Source organism: Scyliorhinus canicula, chromosome 18, assembly GCF_902713615.1.
Source record: "Scyliorhinus canicula chromosome 18, sScyCan1.1, whole genome shotgun sequence".
Lineage (NCBI taxonomy): Eukaryota > Metazoa > Chordata > Chondrichthyes > Carcharhiniformes > Scyliorhinidae > Scyliorhinus > Scyliorhinus canicula.
Genome location: NC_052163.1, coordinates 20531743 through 20553208, shown reverse-complemented (window position 1 = coordinate 20553208; position 21466 = coordinate 20531743). Strand labels below are relative to the sequence as shown.

The window sequence follows — 21466 nt, the reverse complement described above, 5'->3', positions numbered from 1 at the left end:
CCCCTGTGCACGCTTTGGCCATCACAAATCCCTGAGCGCATTGGGTGTGAAGTTGTCGCTTTGTACCAATCAATGGTGAAAAAGGTTTTCCAAGTAAGAACATGCTGAAATTGAGTTTACTTGAATCTGGTTATCAAATTCCGAATTTTGGTCCATATAAGGTGATTTGGATTTAAATCTGCATGTCTGTTTAAAAAACTGGCCCCAGCAATGCACAGTGGGACATTTTATTCATTTTTATTAATTCTATGCATATGCAGAGTCACATTGGCAGGCCTTCAGTACTGACATCTGGAAGGAAGTGAGGAACAGGTGTTGTTTATGTGATCATTTCAACTCTTTTTATGGTTTGGAGTTTTGGTGCATCCCTGATCCAGTTTGATTTCCATGGCGATGTAGGGCTTATTGATACAAGGCTATTTGTTTCGCGTTTCAGTGGTAACCTCAAAGGACCTTTTCCCCTATGTATCCTCTGTCACAAACTGGGAATTATTTGAAATAGCAGATACCATGAATTTCCATCATTTGGGTCCAAATCTGTAATTGGAATGAATTCATTTCCGCAATTTGCTGTCTATGATCCTGAATGCTTTATCTGGGTCTGGCTTCCAGTGACAGTATATAAAGTTCCATTCTTCAATGCTATTGCCACCTCAAGAAACCTCAGGGGAAAAAAAAAAGAAAGATCTGTACTTTGCGTTTCTGAAATGTTACAGGAAACAGATCACAAAGACTTTCATTTCTTTCATGTCGTGTCCATAGAGTAGTAAACTTCTTTAACTCAAAGCTTCCGATACATTTGGAATAATCTGATGGGAAAAGTGATAGAGGCAAAGGCATGAAGAATATTCAAAATACAGCTGGATCATTTTCAAGAGATGCTCTGTCCTTTGTAAACATTCAAAGGATTTAACAGTCCAGAAGCAATTGCTATTCGACCAAATTGACTCTGTGTCACTGTTTTTCTTCACACCGGCCATCTAATTTGTCCCCACTCTCCTTCACCTGTTTCAATTCACTTTTAAATGTACTTATGGACTCTGCTTCTGTGGCAGAGAATTGCACCGTTCCAACCAATCCTCACACAGTAAGTAGAACAGATTCACAGAAAAGCAGTAAATGCCAAGGCAACTAATTCCTTGGTAAAGAGCTTGATATTTTAAAAATTCACTGGTTCAGAAGAATAGTAATTTGTTGCAGATGATCATTTACTCTATCAATTTGGGACGTCAAAACACTGCGCGATCTAACGGAACTGAAACATAGCCCTGTTTTGAGCGCGTTTAGCCGAGTGTTTCCCGGCGTTCGCAGCGCTGAGAAAGACCCCACTATCTAAAGGGACTCAGTTTTATTTTGGGGCCTGAGTGGGGAATGCCACGCTGAGGCAAAACTTAGTCCCATTTCCTGCACTGTGAATCTCTGCTTGCCAATGCAGGAAGAGATGCCCCCAATCTGACCCCCGGACTCTCCGAACTCACCTATAATGGGGGCATTGAGCCCTCCCCTCCGCACCCCACCTAATAAGGGCAATGCCCGGGACAGGTAAAATACCACCCAGGCACCTTGGCACTGGCACCAGATCCCGTGGTGGACCCCCCCTGAAGTGCCGGCATGCCTGGTCCACTTCGGTGGAGTCCAACCCTGGTGCTCACTTGGTGTCTCCGAGACGTGGGGGGTTAGATCCCGCAGCTTAGATCCCACGGCCTGGGTAATTCTTTTTTGTTTTAAATTTAGAGTATCCAATTCATTTTTTCCAATTAAGGGGCAATTTAGTGTGGCCAATCCACCTAGCCTGCACACCTTTTGGGTTGTGGGGGCGAAACCCACGCAAACACGGGGAGAATGTGCAAACTCCACACGGACAGTGACCCAGGGCCGGGATCGAACCTGGGACCTCGGCGCTGTGAGGCTGCAGGGCTAACCGGCTTGAGTAATTCTGGCAAGTGCATATCAAATTGCTCTTTACTGCAGCATTTTACTATGCAGATTAGCCAGATGTAGATCCCGCCCACAGATCATGACGCCTCGCGAGATCCCGTTGGACCTTGCGAGGTGTGGCGAGCCGAGTAAATCCCACGAGAGGTTTCTCGGGGGATTTACCGGCCGCGTACCATCCCAGTTCAGGTCCAGCTGGTAATTTTCGTCTTTGGAGTATGAAAACTGCATTCCATGTTTATTCAGTACAGATTTGTTTTGACTGAGCTGGTGGGCAAATTGGCATCTCTGTCTTACTGAAAGCTGGAAATATTCAGTCGGTCCGACAGCATCTATGGAGAGAGGAACAAAACTACTGGGCCGTATTTCATGCTTTCAATCGAGGTGAATTTGGAGGCAAGGGGTCAGCTAGCCGAGTGGGAGGGTACAAGTGGGGACCCCGCCGCTTTCGCACCTCTTCCGATTATTATCCACTTAAGGGCCTCATTCCACCTCCACTAGTTTCAACTCTCGGCGGGCAGGACATTCAGCACGTGGCGAGCCCAAAAAGCAAATCCTGTGAAGTTTTTTTGCAGGCGTCCAAGGGAAGTGGGGTCCCTTGTTCAAAGGCACTCAGTGTCTAATTGAGGGACCTGGCATCAGGAAGGTGGTGGGGGGGGGGGGGGGGGGGGGGGAACGAGGGTGGGAGATTACTGGGAATCACCCCTCTTCCTATTCTTCCAATTCCCCTGTGCCCCACTAGCCAGTGATCCCCTTCCCCATCTTGCACTTGTGGCCTGGGTCCCTTGATGATCCTGGGTTTCTGGTGGGTGCATTGCAAGAGTTGATGGCAATGAGCTGCCGGCCTCTGATTAAGCAGGGGTTCTCAGGTGGCTGCCTTTCCGACCCTGGGGTTTCTGATCCCAGGGAAAAAGGCCAGTCACTGGCCACGTAACCGCATGACTCGCACTTAATATGATGGGGTTTTCCTAAAAAGAGGTGATGCGGGGCTCTGGCTGACTGTCCAGCCTGCTGGCAAGACGCACCATTGCCTGGACTAAATTCTGTCCATCGTTTCAGCTTGAAGACCTTTCGACGCGCAACTGTCTTGACTGTGAAATAATTAACAAAAAGGTAGAAAGAACTTGCATTTATGCAACACTTTTCACATTCTTTGGGCATCCTTCACAGCCAATATAATACTTTTGAAGTGTGGTTACTGTTGTTATGCAAGCAAGCATGGAAGCCATGTTGGCAAATAGCACTTTCTCATACACGGTAATCGACAAAATTATCAGATCCTCTGTTTTTGCTGATGTTCCTTTCGAGATAAATGTTGACCGTGACCTGGGAGGACTTGCCCTTCTTGAGTATTTGAAATGCCGTCTATTATATCTAATTGAACAAAAAGATTGGAGCATCAATTTAAGGTGTCATAGCGAAGAGGTGATAAAGTTTTTTATTGGTGTTATAACTGAATGAGAAATTGGACCCTAGTGGGGAAAATTAGCAAGTCAGTCTTCAAAACTACTTCCAGCATGCAACTTATTCTGCAACCAATCGTCCTTGAGGTAATATCTTGGAAGTATAATTAATCAATATACAGTCTCATTCATCAAAAGTACCAGCAAAGGGATGTTGAGCAGGGTTGTTTTCCCCATTGTTCGAAAATATAACTTGTTAAGGCAAACGCACAGGGAAATGTTCAGCCTTCACTCCCACAGATATAAATGCGCCTCTCCTATCAAGAACTGTTTGATTCAACGTAGTGGCTCTCATCCTGACACGTGCAACCACCCTGAACATTGACTAAACTGTTGAACACCTACTGCAGAGTAATGCTTTATTGTGTGTCAGTGTGCTAGCACAGTCAAAACACTTAATTAACATCTTATTTCCTTTGCCAAAGGGCTGCAAGTGCAAGCACATTACTGACAAACGTGACAGCGGAGAGAAATAAATGTAAATCCCAGCTGAGCAAACATTTATGATGCAGTCACAAGTGAGATGGCAATGTGACATGTTCATCAGGATTGACACGGTAATTAACTCCCTGGTATGGAGTAATGGACATTCAGCAGCGAACTTCAACTAGTCACGCAGTTTGAAGGCGTATGATTCTGCCTCTTTCATTTACGCTGAACAGCAATTGAAGAATTATAATGAACATTTTTTTAATACGCCATGCCTGACGTACCTGTGGCGGCTCTGTTGCCAGAGGGACCGTATCAGTTCAAAAAGATAGGCCCAACTCCACTGATACATCAACTCGGGATGGACAGTCTTTCAAGTGAGAATACCTGAGGGAAAAAGACAGAAAGATGGTCAGTGGGACTTTGACTCCTCCTCCTAATGTGCTATTTTGGAAAATATCTCCCGCATTCTGGTATTTCTATGGCGTCACCAAATAAATACAGGTCACCAGCTTTCCTATGATATCAGTGGTAACATAGCAACCGGCCCCTCAACACCCACCCACCCATACCACTACCCACTTTTCTCAGCTGATCTTGATACCCTAACACAGCAACAGTAAGTTTCCAAAAGTAGTGGTCCAATTACTTCATTTGATAATAAATCTGATCCACATCAATGCTTAAAATACACTGGAGATATTGGGCCGAATCTTCCTCTGATTTTGGAAAGCCCGACCAGTCCACTTTTGTGGCTTGTAAAATGCACATCCGATCCTTGTATGACTTTAAGGAGGATTTTTGTTTCTTTTGCATGGGTCGGATTCGCTTGTATGTCCGGAGCTGTGCTATAGAGTGCGTGAGGAGTGTGGACATGGAGACAGGCCAGTCAGAAGGTCTGCTTCAGTTCACCAACACTGTGGCCCAGCTCCCAAAGACCCCCTAAACCTCGCAAAGGTTTCAATAGTTCCTGTATCAGTAAGATTACCTGCAGGGCTGAAGCTTGTGAAAGCCAGCCAAGCATTCATAATGGAACAGTTGACATCACCCTGCAACCCAGGCCCATGCCATTCCATGCCATCTCACATTCCCCAATGCCACTCCATATATTCTCCATAGACACTCAACCAGTAAGGACTATGTTCTCAGGAGCCATGAAATAGCAATGATAAAGAAGATTATGGTTTCAAATCAAACAACCTAAGAAAACCCTGAATTTAGACCTATTTCATCGATATTGGACGAAAAAACCTCAGGAAAAAAAATTATTTGTAATTATGTGAGTGCTTATCAGAAACAAACCAGAGGCCATAGCAAAGATAGAGGGCGGGATTCTCCGTTTGTTCTCCCTCTGGAGCTGAAGTGAAACCACTTTACAATTCCCCTGTGAGCACAAACTGGTAACAATTCAGTGTCCCTTGCCATGCAAATTTATGCATGGCACGGAACACAAGGGATTCCCTGGGAATCATGCTATGTCACCACCATTTTGAGCAGGTGGTCCTATAGCGAGGTCTGCAGCCAACCCCCCCCCCCCCCCCCCACACACACAACTGCACTGCACAGCAGCCCCCTCACCCAGATTCCTGGGTTCCCCCTCTACCCCAAAGTTATGACCCTCCCCTCCCCTCCTTTGCTCCATCTATCTTTCAATCAACGGATGGGAGAAGATGCAAACTATGTTTCTACCTTCAGATTCATCAGTTAGATTAAATCAGAGCACAAAAACATGACAACGTGGATTTTTAATATATTCTGCTACTTTCTCCATTGAAAACGTACTGTAATGCATGTGAGAAATTACACATTGCTGGTCAGTATAAGGGTTAACTTACCTTTGTATGACAGATCTCGAGAGTAAATCACTGCATTAAAAATTACATCATATTCCAACACCTCATAGTGACGTTTGAAGGTCTCAAAACGTTTTAGTTATCTTTCAGAATGTTACTGACCCCTCAGCAAGATTTCCATTTTCGTAAAGAACTCTCAAACCTTGCTTGTTTTAAAGGGGCTTCCAAACCCCTACACCACTAGATGAAAATTCTGTGAGGGAAGAAATCCCATAGAATTCCTACAGTGCAGAAGGAGGCCATTCGGCCCATTGAGTCTTCACTGACACTCTGAAAGAGCACCCTACCCAGGCACACTCCACCATCCTAGCCCCCAACCCCATCTAACCTGCACATCATTGGACACAAAGGGGCAATTCAGCATGGCCAATCCACCTAAACCTGCACATCTTTGGACTGTTGAAGGACACAGGAGCACCCGGACAGGCACGGGGAGAAAGTGCAAACTCCACACAGTCACCCAAGGCCAGAATTGAACCCAGGACCCTGGCGCTGTGAGGCAGGATTGCATCCAACCAGCTATCCTATTCCATCCCCATTTAAAATGGGGAACCTTACCTCAGTGGGGGGGGGGGTGGTTGTTTTGCACACGAGGCGCTTTCGACCCACAGAGGGACCAGAGGAAAATGGTCAAGAATGTGGAAAAACATCGGCTTCCCTCTAGAAAAAATCAAAATGTGGACATTCATGCATTGAAATGCACTTCCAGACGTTGATGAAAATTTGTCCCACTGTTCTGTGTGGATGGTGTCTTTGGAGTGATATTTTGAAATCTGGCCATGATTTCACTTTAAATGGCCATGGTCTGGTTATCCATTTACCGCAAACAAGAGCACAACTCTCGTGGTTCAGGATATACTTCAGTTCTCCCAACCTCTGTCCCTGAAACTAGTAATCATGGCTGGGATTTTCCGACATCCCGGCTAAGTGTTGACGCCGGCGTAAACACCGGAGTGTTTCACGCCGGCGTCAACGGGCTTCCTGGCCCAGTGACTCAGCGGCCCTCAGGGGGCCAGTATCGGCGCCGGAGCTGCGTGGAGCACTCTGGCACTGATACGCGGCCCTGCGTTGGTCCACGCGTTTCCGCGCCGGCGCACTCACGTGGTGGCCATTTCCATGCCAGCGCCAAGCAAAATGGTGGAGCCCGACAGCGGGCCCACGCAAAAGGAGCTGGGCTGCCTCCAGATCACGGGCGCCCTCCGATCGGTAGCCCCCGATTGCAGGCCTGAACGTCGTGGAGCCCTCCCAGAGTCTGATCCCCCCCCCCCACCCCCCGGTTGGAACCACGCCGGCATGTCTCGGCGGAACTCGACGGGAATTCGGCCGGTCGACCGTGGAGAATCACCACGGGGGCCTTTTTCAGCGGCCCCAGACCAGCGCCACGTTGACCCCGTGGGTGCGACTGCCGCCGATTCTCCGGTCACCGGAGAATCGCGTCCTGGCGGCGACGTGGCGTGGCAGGAATTTTCCGTGTCACCGCCGTTTCTCCGACCCGGCGCCGGCTCGGAGAATCCCGGCCCATATTTTCTTTGAATAAACGGTTCAAATTTGCTTTTTCCTGTTCAAGAAACTTGTTAATTGTCTCCTCCATTTTCTGCCATTCCTTGCCATATTTTCTTCATTTTCACTAAATTTATATTGTGTTCCAAACTGAGAGAAAATTACCTTCATAATAAATAAGTGAGAAATATGAGGGCTGCTTAAGGGCAAGGCTGACTGCAAAAATGTCACTTGAAATAGGCTTGTCAAATGTGAAGCCTTTTGTCAAATCTGTCCCAATACCTCACATCAGGAAAAGGAATGATCATTCTCAATTTGCCCGCTGGTAACCAGCTGGGATAATGTAGCAAACTTGCCTGGTAGCAATAATTGCACATGGGATATTTTATTCGATCACAAACAAGTCAGTCAGGCATGCCATCCCGCAAAAAAAACCCAGAAATTGACACAGGCACCCAAAAAGCTGGCAGCTCCGAAAAAGCCCTGAATACAAACTTACGATGTGTGAAAACTAGTGTGGGATTGGGCTTGTCACTGAAGCCCTAGCTGTACTCCAAATACCTTCACTGGTATGGAAGAAACATAAGTACATGAAAGCCTTGGGGGGTTATAGCTGTTGAAAGCGTAAGATTTATTTTCTAGCTGGAACCTTGGGCCCTAAGTCCTCAAGGAAATTTCGACTTTTGACACATTATTTGGTGTATTTTGTATTCCAGTCTGCACCGCATGCAGCAGGTGACCTGACATTTGCCTGTTACTGTATATGCTTCAGTTAGTTGGACAACGAAGCATTTCATTGGCTATAAAACCGTTTAGGATGTCCTGAGGTTGTGAAAGATATTTCATGGTATTTTTAAAAATTTGTTTCTAGGATGCGAACAGCGCTGGCAAAACCAGCATTTGATCCACATCCCAAATCATCGACGATGAGGTCACGGTGAATTGCTTTCTTGAACCGCTCCCATCCAGCTGATGTAGGTACACCCACAGTGCTGTTAGTAAGAGGATGCATGTTTCCCCATTCTTTTTACGTGATCAAAAACATGATTTAATCTGTCTTGCTTGTTTGTGTTCACTCTCCTCTCACCCTGATGACCTACATGATAGCAGCTGAGGCAGGACCAAAGGAACTTGAACTCCACTGAAGATTAGTCAGAGCAGCAGATGACATGCAAAAAAAAAACAAAGATTAAAACTGTCTGTGATAAAGAGAAGGTTGGATAACCTGTACCTGAACTGCCTGTTTGGGTTATTGTCATATGATTTATTGATTTATTAGGGAGTAGAATTTAATGAGGTGCGGACTACTTAATGGAAATAGGCTAGTGCTGTTTACCCAATTTAAACCATTACCTAATTTTAAGTGGTGGGGACTGCAGTTGGCGATAGACAGGGAGCCATACCTTTTTTTTAAATTTAGAGTAGCCAATTATTTTCCAATTGAAGGGAAATTTAGTGTGGTAAATCTGCCTATATTACAGTTGTATAGGACTTTGGTTAGGCCACATTTGGAATACTGCGTGCAGTTCTGGTCGCCACATCACCAAAAGGATGTGGATGCTTTGGAGAGGGTGCAGAGGAGGTTCACCAGGATGTTGCCTGGTATGGAGGGGGCTAGCTATGAAGAAAGGTTGAGTAGATTAGGATTGTTTTCATTGGAAAGATGGAAGTTGAGGGGGGACCTGATTGAGGTCTACAAAATTATGAGAGGTATGGACAGGGTGGATAGCAACAAGCTTTTTCCAAGAGTGGGGGTGTCCGTTACAAGGGGTCACGATTTCAAAGTGAGAGGGGGAAAGTTTAAGGGAGATGTGCGTGGAAAGTTTTTTACGCAGAAGGTGGTGGTGTCTGGAACGCTTTGCCAGCGGAGGTGGTAGAGGCGGGCACGATAGCATCATTTAAGAGGCATCTAGACGGGTATATGAACGGGCGGGAACAGAGGGAAGTAGACCTTGGGAAATAGGAGACAGGTTTAGATAAAGGATCTGGATCAGCGCAGGCTGGGAGGACTGAAGGGCCTGTTCCTGTGCTGTAATTTTCTTTGTTCTTTGTTCCACACTGCAAATCTCTGGGTTGTGTGGGTGAAACAGATACGGGCAGAAACGGAGAGAATGTGCAAACTCCACAAGGACAGTGACCCGGGGCCGGGATTGAACCCGGGTCCTCAGTGGCGTAGGCAGAAGTGCTAACCACTGTGCCACCGTGCCGCCCAGTGGGGGCCATACCCAACTTTCATTTGAAAAAGGAAGGGGCATTTTTAGCACCCAGGGCTAAATCGCTGGCTTTTAAAGCAGGCCAGCAGCACGGTTCAATTCCCGTCCCAGTCTCCCCGAACAGGTGCCAGAATGTGGCGACTAGGGGCTTTTCACAGTAACTTCACTGAAGCCTACTCGTGACAATAGGCGATTTTCATTTTCATTTCATTTTTCATTTTGTGGGAGACTAATTTTTCGCAGTTTCGTTTGGGAACAAATTAACTTTCTTTCTGCTTGAGATGTTTTTATGCGAATTGAAACAGATGATCCAATCCTGAGAAAAAAGTTTTATCTAATTTAAGAAGTCGGGCACTCAAACCCAACTTTGGGTTGATTGCCGTTGTGGCATTAGGTGGAACATTTAGAGACATGCAAATCTGTGTTTAAGTGCTGATCTTGAGGGAGTTTCTTCCTGCAGTGTACTGAAGTGACACTTGCCAACAGAAGCAGAAACTGCAGGACTTGATCAAGTGTATATTTCACACAACAAATCACTTTTTTTTGAAGTACAGTTATAATGCAGACAGATGCGGTATTCTGGCCCTGCAACAACACACAGCAACAAGATCTTGTAATTATATAATGTCCCTTTCACACATAAAACGTCCTAAGGAGCATCATTAAACAAACTCTGAGCCGCAGAAGAAGACATTAGGGCAAATGACTGAAAGCTTGGTCCACGGTAGGTTTTTCAGAAGCTTCTTAAGAGGTGGGAGAGGCTGGGGAGTGGAGAGATTTACGGAGGGAACTCTGGGGCTTGTGGTCTTGACAGCTAAAGGCACGACCACCAATGGTAGAGCAATTAGGATTGGGGCTGCTCAAGAGGTCAGACGTAGATATCTTGGGAGTGTTGTAGAGCTGGAGGAGGCATCAGAGATAGGGAGGAATGAGGTTATGAAAAGAATTGAAAAGAAGGGCGAGAATTTTAAAATTGAGTCGTTGCTTAAGCGGGCGCCAATGGAGGTCAGAGAGCATGGGGATGATTAGTCAGTGGCTCCGAGTGTGAGTTTGGGTACCATATAGCAACTAGATAAATAATCAATTTGTCTTTTTTTTTCAGTTAATATTTGTTCAGGGGCAAATGCTGGCCAGGACATCAGAAAAACTCTCTGCTCTTCTTTTAAATGGTGTTATGGGATTTTCATATCCAAATGAACAAGTACATTCGGCCTAGGTTCACTGCCAAAGGACAGTTTCTCCAAAAGGGTGGAACTCCTTCAGTAGTGCACTGGAAGGTTTGCCTACATTATGCAGTCAAGCCCTGATTGTGGCAACCTTCTGGCCCAGCGGTGTGGTTGCTACCAATTGACCCATTTTGAAGGCCCTCATGCGAAGAATTGCTGCTTAGACATATTACTGAGTGCTGTTGGCAGCTGCAAAAAGGATACCTCAGCTTTATAAAGAGGAGGAGCGAACATTGGGGTGTTGTGGCAGCTAGGCAGTTTCTGTTTGACAAAAGGCATGGTAACAAGGGCTTAGAAACACAACCATGGAAACACAGGCACCTAAACACCTTGCCAGGGCAGCCGTGACACCTTGTTATGCGTGTAACGCAAAGCTCAACAGTGGATAGCACAACGCACAGTTTGAGAAATTTCACAACTGAGTATAACACTCAGTGCAAAGAGTAGAAATGTCTGAAGAGTTAACTTCAAATAAGACGTGAGCTTGTTCTGTGTGTAGCAATGTTGCTTTACATTGGAAAAGCTGATTAGGCTGCATTTTTTGTGGAGTGCTGCTCACCGCAGTAACGTGTGCAGGTTAAATCAGATTTGGTTCGGGGGAGTGGATAACATGCTGAGGCACAGGTCGATAGTATAATCTGATTTCAGTGGACGATGCTGAAGGAGAAATCTCTGCCTCACATGATGGGCTTAGCAGAGGCCTAGTGATGCCTGTGCCAATGTCTTATGGCTTAGAATTTGCATCTACGATCAGATATCCTGAGCCGTCCGTGGGTGGCAGTTAGTGGGTGGTGAAATTAGAGAAGGATTCCTCTGCAGCTCAAGCCCTAGATTTAACCCTCTGATACATTTTTACAAATTATTGTGAGGCATTACACAGGCTGAAGCTACTTCTTAAAGAGACTACCCCTTACCCGTGCGTTCATTTTAAATCAGCAATTTTTGTTTAAAGACCCCTCTCTACCAATTGCAGATTTTCTTGATTATCTTACGAAGTTGCTTTGTGATTTGCCACACCATTTTACTTTGCAATGAGGAATCCACCGCTTTGGGTACGGCCACAGAAGTGGGGAAAAGGCTTTAATTGTGCAAATTAATTCAGACCCACATCTTTTGCTGAGAAGTGACTTCGAAGAAAATGTAATGCCACCACTTCCAGAAAAATCAATGTATAAAGGTGCAGAAAGAGAAATGGTGAATTTCTGGTCGGTTAATTTTCTTTAATTCTGAACATAGCTATGTGGCCATATTGGCTCCTAGCTACAGGCAGCAAGGTCCAGCACCAAGGGGAAGGCACTATGGTCTCCTCTTTATCGACAGCTTTGCTCTTTGTTCTTCTGAAGACTTTGAATTGTTGGGGTAGTTTGGTTCCACGGATTCCCTCCAGTGCTTCACTGTACTGAATTTTAAACTTGTATAAAATAAGTAAAGTTACCATAGTCCCAAATGGCCACAGGCTGCTTTTGCCTTTGAGGGGGGGGGGGGGGGGGGGGGGGGGGGGGGGGGCTGACTGGTGGTGATTTAACCTGACGGCCGCCACACCTCAGGCGAGGGGCAAGGTTGAGAAGGTTCACGAATAACCTCAGCCAGTACTCGGAATCGAACCCAGGCTGTTGGCCTCGCTCTGCGTCACAAACCAGCCATCCAGCCAATTGAGCTAAACCGGCCCAACCTTCAGTGTGGTTCCGTCTTTCATGGGCGAGCAGACTAATTACAGCTGAGCTAAGTCCTGTCCTCACCAAATATCCATAAACATAAACTTTCAACAGTTTGAGTGCCGACCAGGAGAAGGATCTCTGACCAGTTGATTCATTTCAAACAAGACTCTTAAAAAGATGCTTTTAAAGTGAAGAAAATTCCTTGACTAATCCATATTTCACTTCTAAACGTGTTTCCTTGGAAACAAATATCTGGGTGAAATGGAATTTTGTTTAAAGTTTACTTAATTTATTAGCCAGCAAATTATTTCATTTTTAGTGTGTCTGCTTCATTTGCAGCATAATTGTATCTTTCACTTGCTTATGTGCCTGGGCACACCACCAACTATGGTGAAGTTTTGCCTCGTGTGCAACAATGTTGTCAACCCTTTCCCGATAAACTGGTTTTATGACAAGGTGCAGACAAAGGAAATCTTGCCCTGTCTACCTGGCCAGATCTTTCAACTGTATCATTGACTAGAGTTTGTGCATAGAATCATATAATTCCTACAGTGCCGAAGGGGGCCATTTAGACATAGAACATAGAACAGTACAGCACAGAACAGGCCCTTCAGCCCTCGATGTTGTGCCGAGCCATGATTACCCTACTCAAACCCACGTATCCACCCTATACACGTAACCCAACAACTTAACCTTACTTTTTAGGACACTACGGGCGGTTTAGCATGGCCAATCCACCTAACCCGCACATCTTTGGACTGTGGGAGGAAACCGGGGCACCCGGAGGAAACCCACGCACACACAGGGAGGACGTGCAGACTCCACACAGACAGTGACCCAGCCGGGAATCGAACCTGGGACCCTGGAGCTGTGAAGCATTTATGCTAACCACCATGCTACCGTGCTGCCCACATGATTTGGCTGATCAATTCTGCATTGACCCTCTGAAAGAGCATCCTACCTAGGCCCACTCCCCCAACCTATCCCTGTAACCCCACCTAACCTGCACGCCTTTGGACTGTGGGAGGAAACCGGAGCACCCGGAGGAAACCCATGCAGACACGGGGAGAAAGTGCAAACTCCACACAAGACCGGAATTGAACTCGGGGATCCGTGCTGTGTGAGGCATCAGTACTAACCACTGTGCCACCATGCTGCCATTTCCGGCTGAAATGTTTCATTAAGATGGATGTTTATGTTGAAAATTTAGCAAACTATTCAAAGTATGCTGATCAAGAAATGCAGGAAAATGCAAAAGGTAAATTACAGGACACACAAGTAATTTGCAAATAGCTTATAATATAGTTAAACATGAGTTGATTTTAAGAATAGGGAGGCTGTAAACTCTTTGGAATGTAGGGATTGAATTTTAATTGAAAAAGAACAGGGGGGTCTGGGTTAGTTGGGAGCTTAAAGTGTCAGAACTGTGTTTCCTGACTCAACTGGCCTCTAAATCTGGACATTTCTGATTTTAATTGAGGCTGGAAGGTAGGCAAGTAACCAACCAGATCTGAAGCAGCGGCTCCAGCTTTAAGCATGATCATGAGTTTGCGAGCCTCATTACCATTCAGCCGTTGACTTTTACAACTATCGATGGGGTTCCCCACACAACAAGGAGTCTGGTAGCTTTGTCAAAGCGAGGACTTGGTAGATTCAGGGAAAAAGTGCAGTTGTACGTACTTCCTGGATCCAGGGGCCTGTCTGAGGAACACCGCATCCTCCTCAATCACAGCATTCCCCTTGAAGTATTCAACCTTCCTGATTCCTTCATTCCGCACCCTTCCCCGCCCCCAGCCCACAACCCAAATTAGGCCCTGATCATCCCATACCGGATATCTGACCTTCTCCAAAACCCTCTACCACACCCTTCGCCCCCATCCCATTCCCCCCCTCGGCTTCCACCTCCAGGATTATCTGCCCCACAATTGCACTCCACTCTGCTCATGCCCCTCCCCTTCCCTATCACCCCCTTGCCTCAGATTGCCCTCTTTGCCTCCAGTCGATATGTTCCCATGCAGACTTACCTACTACTTTAATCAGTGACTGGCACCTCCCACACTGCAACAACTAAAGGCCTAGCTGTCAGTGAAGCTGGGCCATGTACAGGGAATGGAACACTGACATTAATACGCTGGATTTAAACCTGGGAAGCAAGGTAGCACAGTTGTTAGCATAGTTGCTTCACAGCTCCAGCGTCTCAGGTTTGATTCCCGGTTTGGGTCACTGTCTGTGCGGAGTCTGCACGTTCTCCCCCTGTCTGCTTGGACTGTATGCAGAACAATACTTTTCACTGTATCTCAGTACACGTGACAATAAATCTAAATCGGAGTGCTGGAAACACGCAGCAGGTCTGGCAGTCTGCGGAGAGAGGACAAGAGTTTGCATCGCCTATTATTTCTTCATTTCATGCGTTTACTGGCTCTGCCTCGTCTACTGGGGGTAAACACGTTGGGTTTCTAAGTGATGGAGTGAATAAGATTTGTGTGTTTTTCTTCTGAGCTGGAAAACAAGCTTAGAATTTTGCATCTGACAAACAAGATATAGTTAATATAGTGAGTCCCTCTTATAATATCCGTCAAGAATGAAAAAAAGATTCAATTGTTTTTATGTTTGCCAACTTGGGTCACTTAACCAAGTTATGTTTTTCTGAACAGATAAGTTACTGGTAAAGTCATAATAAATGTTTCAAAGACGGAAAATGGTTACGGTCAAATCCCCCAAAATGCCAAGTACCGTATGTTACTTCCACTAAGAGTAATGATCGAACTATAACACTGAATTGAAACTTTTCACTCTGCTTAATGTTCAACAATGTGAACTTAAGATTTGTTGACAGTGGGCGTTTTTGGGTTGATGGTCCACTGGTTGACAAAAAAAATCTCCATTGCAGTTCCTCTCGTGTTTTGTTTCTAATTGTCCTTGCCAGAAAAAAGAAAACATAATTCTTTGCAGAGTGATTCCGAAATTACTTTATCAGAAGCCCAGAGTTGCAATTATAAGCTCATTGCCTGTTCTGCCAAGAAATGAGCTCTGCACTTTACTGCGGACAGCTGTGTATGTGATTGATGCATGTCTCATAGCTACAAATATGTTAAAGGTGCCTGGAGTGAAGAGTTGAATGCCGTATATTGTATCAAAGCGGAGGGCAGGAGAGGAACGGCGCTAGATTTATTAAGTGAGTCAAGAGTGTCAGCTGGTACTTTAATCATAGAATTCACAGTGCAGCAGGAGGCCATTCGGCCCATCCAGTCTGCACAGGCCCTTGGAAAGAGCACCCTACCTCAGCCCGCATCGCCACCCCATCCCCACAACCCAGGAACCCCACCTAATCTTTTTTGGACACTAAGGGCAATTTAGCATGGCCAATTCACCTAACCTGCACATCTTTGGACTGTGGGAGAAAACCGGAGTGCCCGGAGGAAACCCAAGCAGACACGGGGAGAATGTGCAGGCTCCGCACAGACAGTGACCCAAGCCGGGAATTGAACCTGGGTCCCTGGAGCTGTGAATCAACTGTGCTAACCACTGTACTACCGTGCCGCCCTAACTTGGGATCTAGCATGTGAGTGGGGCAGATCATTGAGGGGGGGACAAATGGCATCAGTGAAAATATAATTCACGACTTTGCACTCAGCGTCACTTCTGGGAGATCTGCTTTAATCACCTGACAGTATGTTTTGGCTTCCATTTTAAATGAGCGCTGCCTATTTCTCCAGGATGTTGCATGTCCAAGATGTCTGATCATACAGCATTTATGGGTGGGAGTGCAAAATCTCAGGGCAAATTCTTGCAATAGATTCACGCCTACTAAGTGTTCAAATGAGCTGCCCAAACGTTTCCCACTTGAGACCCTGAACAGCTGCAACAAAGAGAGAGAGAGGGAGAGAGAGATCATTCCATCTGGGCTGAATTCAAATCAAGCAGTAGGGGTGAAAGGATAGTGTGCTCGCTAAATGCATCACCCACTCCTCATGAAAGCTGAACAAAGCTAAAAACAAATCTGGATAAATAAGATGTTGCCAACAGCAGAGCATATGAAAAGAACCAGTGTTTCTGGTGACTGGCCAATACAGTTTCAATTTCAAGCGATCGGGGTAGAAATTGGACCCCTTTATAGACTTATAATGGGCATCATGTGCCTTAATTTGGAGGGCTAACGTCCTGTGCTCCAAGGGTGCATAGAAAAGTCCAAACTTGAATTGGCTTGGTCCATTTTTCAAGCATTCAGGACAGCAAGCATCAGGCCCTTCCAAATATTAATGTTGGGCATGAGGGCTGCTTCCAGTGCCCTAATTACAGTTCAGATCACTGGGGCCTCCTCTGTGCAACTTTTCTAGGCTTGGATGCAGTCCAGCCAGGGGTTACCGTGAAGGTTACCAACTGTGATTAAATGTATTCCTGGAGGTTTCATCTCATAACTTGCCCCCATGCTCCAATAGTTAATCAGCCAACACATCCATCCTTGTGACGCACTGCTTCTCGATGCCAGTTGGAAAGCAAAAGGACTCATTATCCAATTGAACTTCCTTGACTGACAGCCAAGCAGCCTCAACCCCCCCCCCCCCCCCTCCCCTATCCCACCACCACCATTTTCAATGTTTTTATGTCCAGCAAAGAGAAATGTTTCAGGAAAAAAAGTCAGCTTTTTAAAAGTCCCTCACCCCACCTTAGCTGGGGAATCACTGCCAACAAGGCAAGTTTCTTGTGCAAGTTACCCTATTGCAGCTCACTAAGAAGTCTGGACAAATTCCCAGCCCATTAGGTCTACTGTGTGCAATATGCTGCCCCCATGTAGAACCACGTGTGCTGTTCTTCAAATGCACCACCCTGACAAGAGCACTTCTGTCTAGGCACTGATTTTATCTGGTCAGTCAAGGGTACTCCCCAGTGATGTTGTGATGTATGATGTCATTGATTTTTGAATCATTCCGCCTGATCAAAACTATGTCACCTCATTCAAAACATATTTAAATTTGATACGACTGTTTGCACTACGTCATTCTTACCAAAGCTGTCTGCTGTTTAAATGATGAAGAAGCTGCAGTTGTGTTTTCTGACAGGCTTTTCAGTTCAACCTCCCATCACGAAGAGGCCCTTCCACCTCTTCTAACCTTCTATTCAGACCAATGAGAGGTCTCTACTCACCAGCATCTCACCCAAACGTTAAGTACAGTTAGTTCAATGTAGAGTTTGAACGGACAAGATCTATCTTCGCAGTGTTTCAAGACTTCAAATGGGCATGGATTAAAAGCAAAAATTCCCCAGCGCAAACAGCAAATAAGCAAGGGCTGCACCATTGACATTTTCCAAAATTGCCTTGAGAGGGGTTTCCACCAATAAACAGGCAATGTCCTTTTTAATGAACCATTCTCTTGGGCTGAAAAGGTTTGGTTATACTAGGTTTGAGCTGCTGCCTTATTCGGCGCAATGAAGAGTTCACGTGTGTACAGCACTCCATAAGCAAGATTAGCACCAATGAGTGGAAAATCAATACAAATATTAGCAAAATTCTACCAAAGTTAATACGAGTCCAATTACAACTGAAAGTGAAATTCAGACCCTAATTCGTATTTACTAGAATCCAGCACTGCAATTGTCTGAGAATATGTGCAGGAAGTTCCATTGATGGGGTTTCTTGCAACCTTCACTATGGTTCCCTGTGGTTACCCGAAAAATGTAGCTGAAATGTTCTATCAGGGATGAAGTGTAAATTATGTTTGACATTCAGACCCAATCTGAATGGGCCCAATTTGGCTTTCTTTGAAAAATGCACATTTTAGCTAAACGCACAATTTGGAAGTGGCATAAAACTAAATATGGCAGTTGGAAATAAGATCATTTGGTGTTAACATTTGGCTAAGGCTGTCATTTTCTGTATCATGGGCGGGATTCTCCCCTACCTGACAGGGCGGGTGGTCCCGGCGGGATGAAGTGGCATGAACCACTCCGGCGTCAGGCTGCCCCACTTCCGCACCTTTAGGGGCCAAGCCCTAACCTTGAGGGGCTAGGCCCGCGTCGGAGTGGTTGGCGTCCCACTGGCCGGCGGGAACGGCCTTTGGCGCCACGCCAGCCAGGGCCGAAGGGGCTTCGCCGGCCGGCGGAAGTCCGCGCATGCGCCGGAGTGTCACCGTCTGCTGACGTCATCCCCGCGCATGCGCAGGGGTGGGGGTTACTTCCGCCTCCGCCATCGTGAAGACTATGGCGAAGGCGGAAGGAAAAGAGTGCCCCCACGGCACAGGCCCGTCCTCCGATCGGTGGGCCCCGATCGCGGGCCAGGCCACCAGCATGTACTGCCTCGAACATGGAGGCACCCTTGGCCATGAAATTTGTACGCCATGCATGGAGGCCCAAAGCAAGTCTCACCATCCAGTTATGGCTTAACGTCACCTGCCTTAACAGAACAGAGAAGATTAGGTTGAGAGGAATAGTTTTTAGCATCCATTTGTACATGGCTATTTCATGTTTCTTTCTCATGCTTTCAGTCTGAGAGATAATCTGATTGATGCGCTGCAGGTTACATAGAACATACAGTGCAGAAGGAGACCACTCAGCCCATCAACTCTGCACTGACCCACTTAAGCCCTCACCTCCACCCTATCCCCGTAACCCAATAACCCCTCCTACCCTTTTTGGTCACTAAGGGCAATTTATCCACCTAACCAGCATGTCTTTGGACTGTGGGAGGAAACCGGAGCACCCAGAGGAAACCCACGCAGACATGGGGAGAACGTGCAACTCCACACTGACAGTAACCCAGCAGGGAATCGAACCTGGGACCCTGGCGCTGTGAAGCTACAGTGCTAGCCACTGTGCTACCATGCCTTCCAAATAATGGTAGGTTCCCCAGAAGAGCGGTGAGTCCACATACAAGAATAAGGCTCAGAGTTGCATGTCATTTGCACGGCTTACTGGTGTCCTGAACACCTGAGTCTATTTCCCCGTTTCCTACCCCTCCCCCCTTCCAGAGAGCTCTGCGTGAAAGGGTACTACAGAATACTGAGAGGCCTAGATAGAATGAATGTAAAGAACAACAAAGAACAAAGAAAATTACAGCACAGGAACAGGCCCTTCGGCCCTCCCAGCCTGCGCTGATCCAGATCCTTTATCTAAACCTGTCTCCTATTTTCCAAGGTCTACTTCCCTCTGTAAAGAACAATGTGGAGAGGTTGTTTTCACTAGTAGGAGAAACTAGACTCCAAGAGCACCACCTCTGGTGGGGCAGCACGGTAGCATTGTGGATAGCACAATCGCTTCACAACTCCAGGGTCCCAGGTTCGATTCCGGCTTGGGTCACTGTCTGTGGGAGTCTGCACATCCTCCCCGTGTGTGCGTGGGTTTCCTCCGGGTGCTCCGGTTTCCTCCCACAGTCCAAAGATGTGCAAGTTAGGTGGATTGGACATGATAAATTGCCCTTAGTGTCCAAAATTGCCCTTAGTGTTGGGTGGGGTTACTGGGTTATGGGGATAGGGTGGAGGTGTTAACCTTGGGTAGGGTGCTCTTTCCAGGAGCCGGCGCAGACTCGATGGGCCGAATGGCCTCCTTCTGTAAATTCTATGATCTATGACTGAAGGAACAATCCTTTAAAACTGATTTGAGGAAGAATTTCTTCATCCAGAGGGTGGTGAATCTGTGGAACTCATTGCCGCAGAAGGCTACGGAGTCCAAATCACCGAGTGTATTTAGATACACTCTAGAAAGATGGGTTCTTGATTAATAAGGGGATCAAGGGATATGGGGAGAAGGCAGGAGAATGGGGATGAGAAACATATCCGCCATGATTGAATGGTGGAGCAAGCTCTATCGGCTGAATGGCCTAATTCTGCTCCTATGTCTAATGCCACATCCACAGTGGCCTTTCCACCTGCTGAGTGGATGGAGAGCTGAAATGACACATAAAACATAAAGATAAAATCCCTTGCCCTGCTGATATCTAAATGATTGCACTTTGAGGTTGCTGGGGTGAGAACCAGAGCTCATTTCCTTTTTTCTCACAGCCTTGCCCAAGGGCGCTAATCTTTTCTTTTTGTAAACACAGTTGAGATCAGTGAATTCTCCACATCCCAAATTGTAGAATTCAGGTACCTGATGCCTTCAACCAAGCTCCTTAAGGGCAGTTTCAAAGAAGCACATTTTCTGTTGTTGGCTGTTGTTATTTATTTGGTTGAAAAATAAACACTTGTTAAGTAATGCACTGTTAAGCATTACAGGGCGAATATTTTCATAAATTTTGGCTTGCAAATCAAATATCGCTTCCTCCACTAATAGAGCTGACGCACACCAGGGCAGGGTTCTAAAGATAAGCCTCCTGTAATTTCTCAAGTAGCATTCTTTCTACGTGAGTCTCAACATTAAAGTTTTGGCTGGTAATACAACAATAATGGGTAGCATAGTTAACTTCAGTTCTGCTCTCCTTTGACATTCACGCCCATCTGTACTTTTCAGCGGTGGTCACCGGTGACATGACCAGAGTTTTATGTTTTTTACTGTTTTCCATGATGAAAGTATTTTAATGTGTGAGGTTAACGTGTTTTCTTTCCCTCGGTGTGATTTGTCCCAATTTAAATGATTTCCAGCTGCAAGCTTTTGTAGTTTTAAAAATAAAGACGTGTATTTGTAATCACTCACTCACCCCGGAGGTTTAAAACGTGGCATCTTAAACACACTGTCACACACACAGATACAGATGGATTTAAAAAAAAAAGACCTTTCACCACAGGCTTGGACTTTCTTAAATGAATTGGCTGAGGAGGTGGTGTTGTGGCTGAAGAGATGGTGTGAGAGGGAGGGTTTCAGATTCCTGGGGCATTGGGACTGGTTCTGGGAGAGTTGGAACTTGTACAAACTGGATGTGTTACACCTGAGTGGGACAGGGACTGATGTCGGGGCAGGGTTTGGAGGGGGGGGGGGGGGGGGAGGGCGTTACTTGCTAGAGCAGTTGGGGAGGGGTTAAACTAATATGGTGGGGGGTGGGAACCGATGTAAGTATTCAGAGCAGGGAGGTTCAAGAATAAGAGAAAAAGACAGCAAGAAGAATAAGAAAAGTGATAGGCAGAGAATTTGAGGGCGTGTATCAGGTAATGACACGGTAACTAATAGCAGGGACAGGTTAAGGAATATGTAAAGGACTAGCCTTACGGTTTTATTCCTGAACGCATGGAGCATTCAAAATAAAATGAATGTATTAGTTGC

The 21466-nt window shown here is 46.2% G+C and overlaps 1 long non-coding RNA gene across 2 annotated transcripts in view; it reads right to left on the bottom strand.

Annotated features, from left to right (window-relative positions):
- Window positions 1-3134: 3134 nt before the first annotated feature.
- The window catches only part of LOC119953649, a 63939-nt gene continuing 45607 nt past the window's right edge, over window positions 3135-21466 (bottom strand). For both annotated transcript variants that reach the window (XR_005458069.1, XR_005458068.1), the window contains exons 2-3: window positions 4112-4214; window positions 3135-3309 (exon numbers count right to left, since the gene is read on the bottom strand). This is a non-coding gene — a long non-coding RNA (uncharacterized LOC119953649). The remainder of the gene's footprint in view (window positions 3310-4111; window positions 4215-21466) is intronic.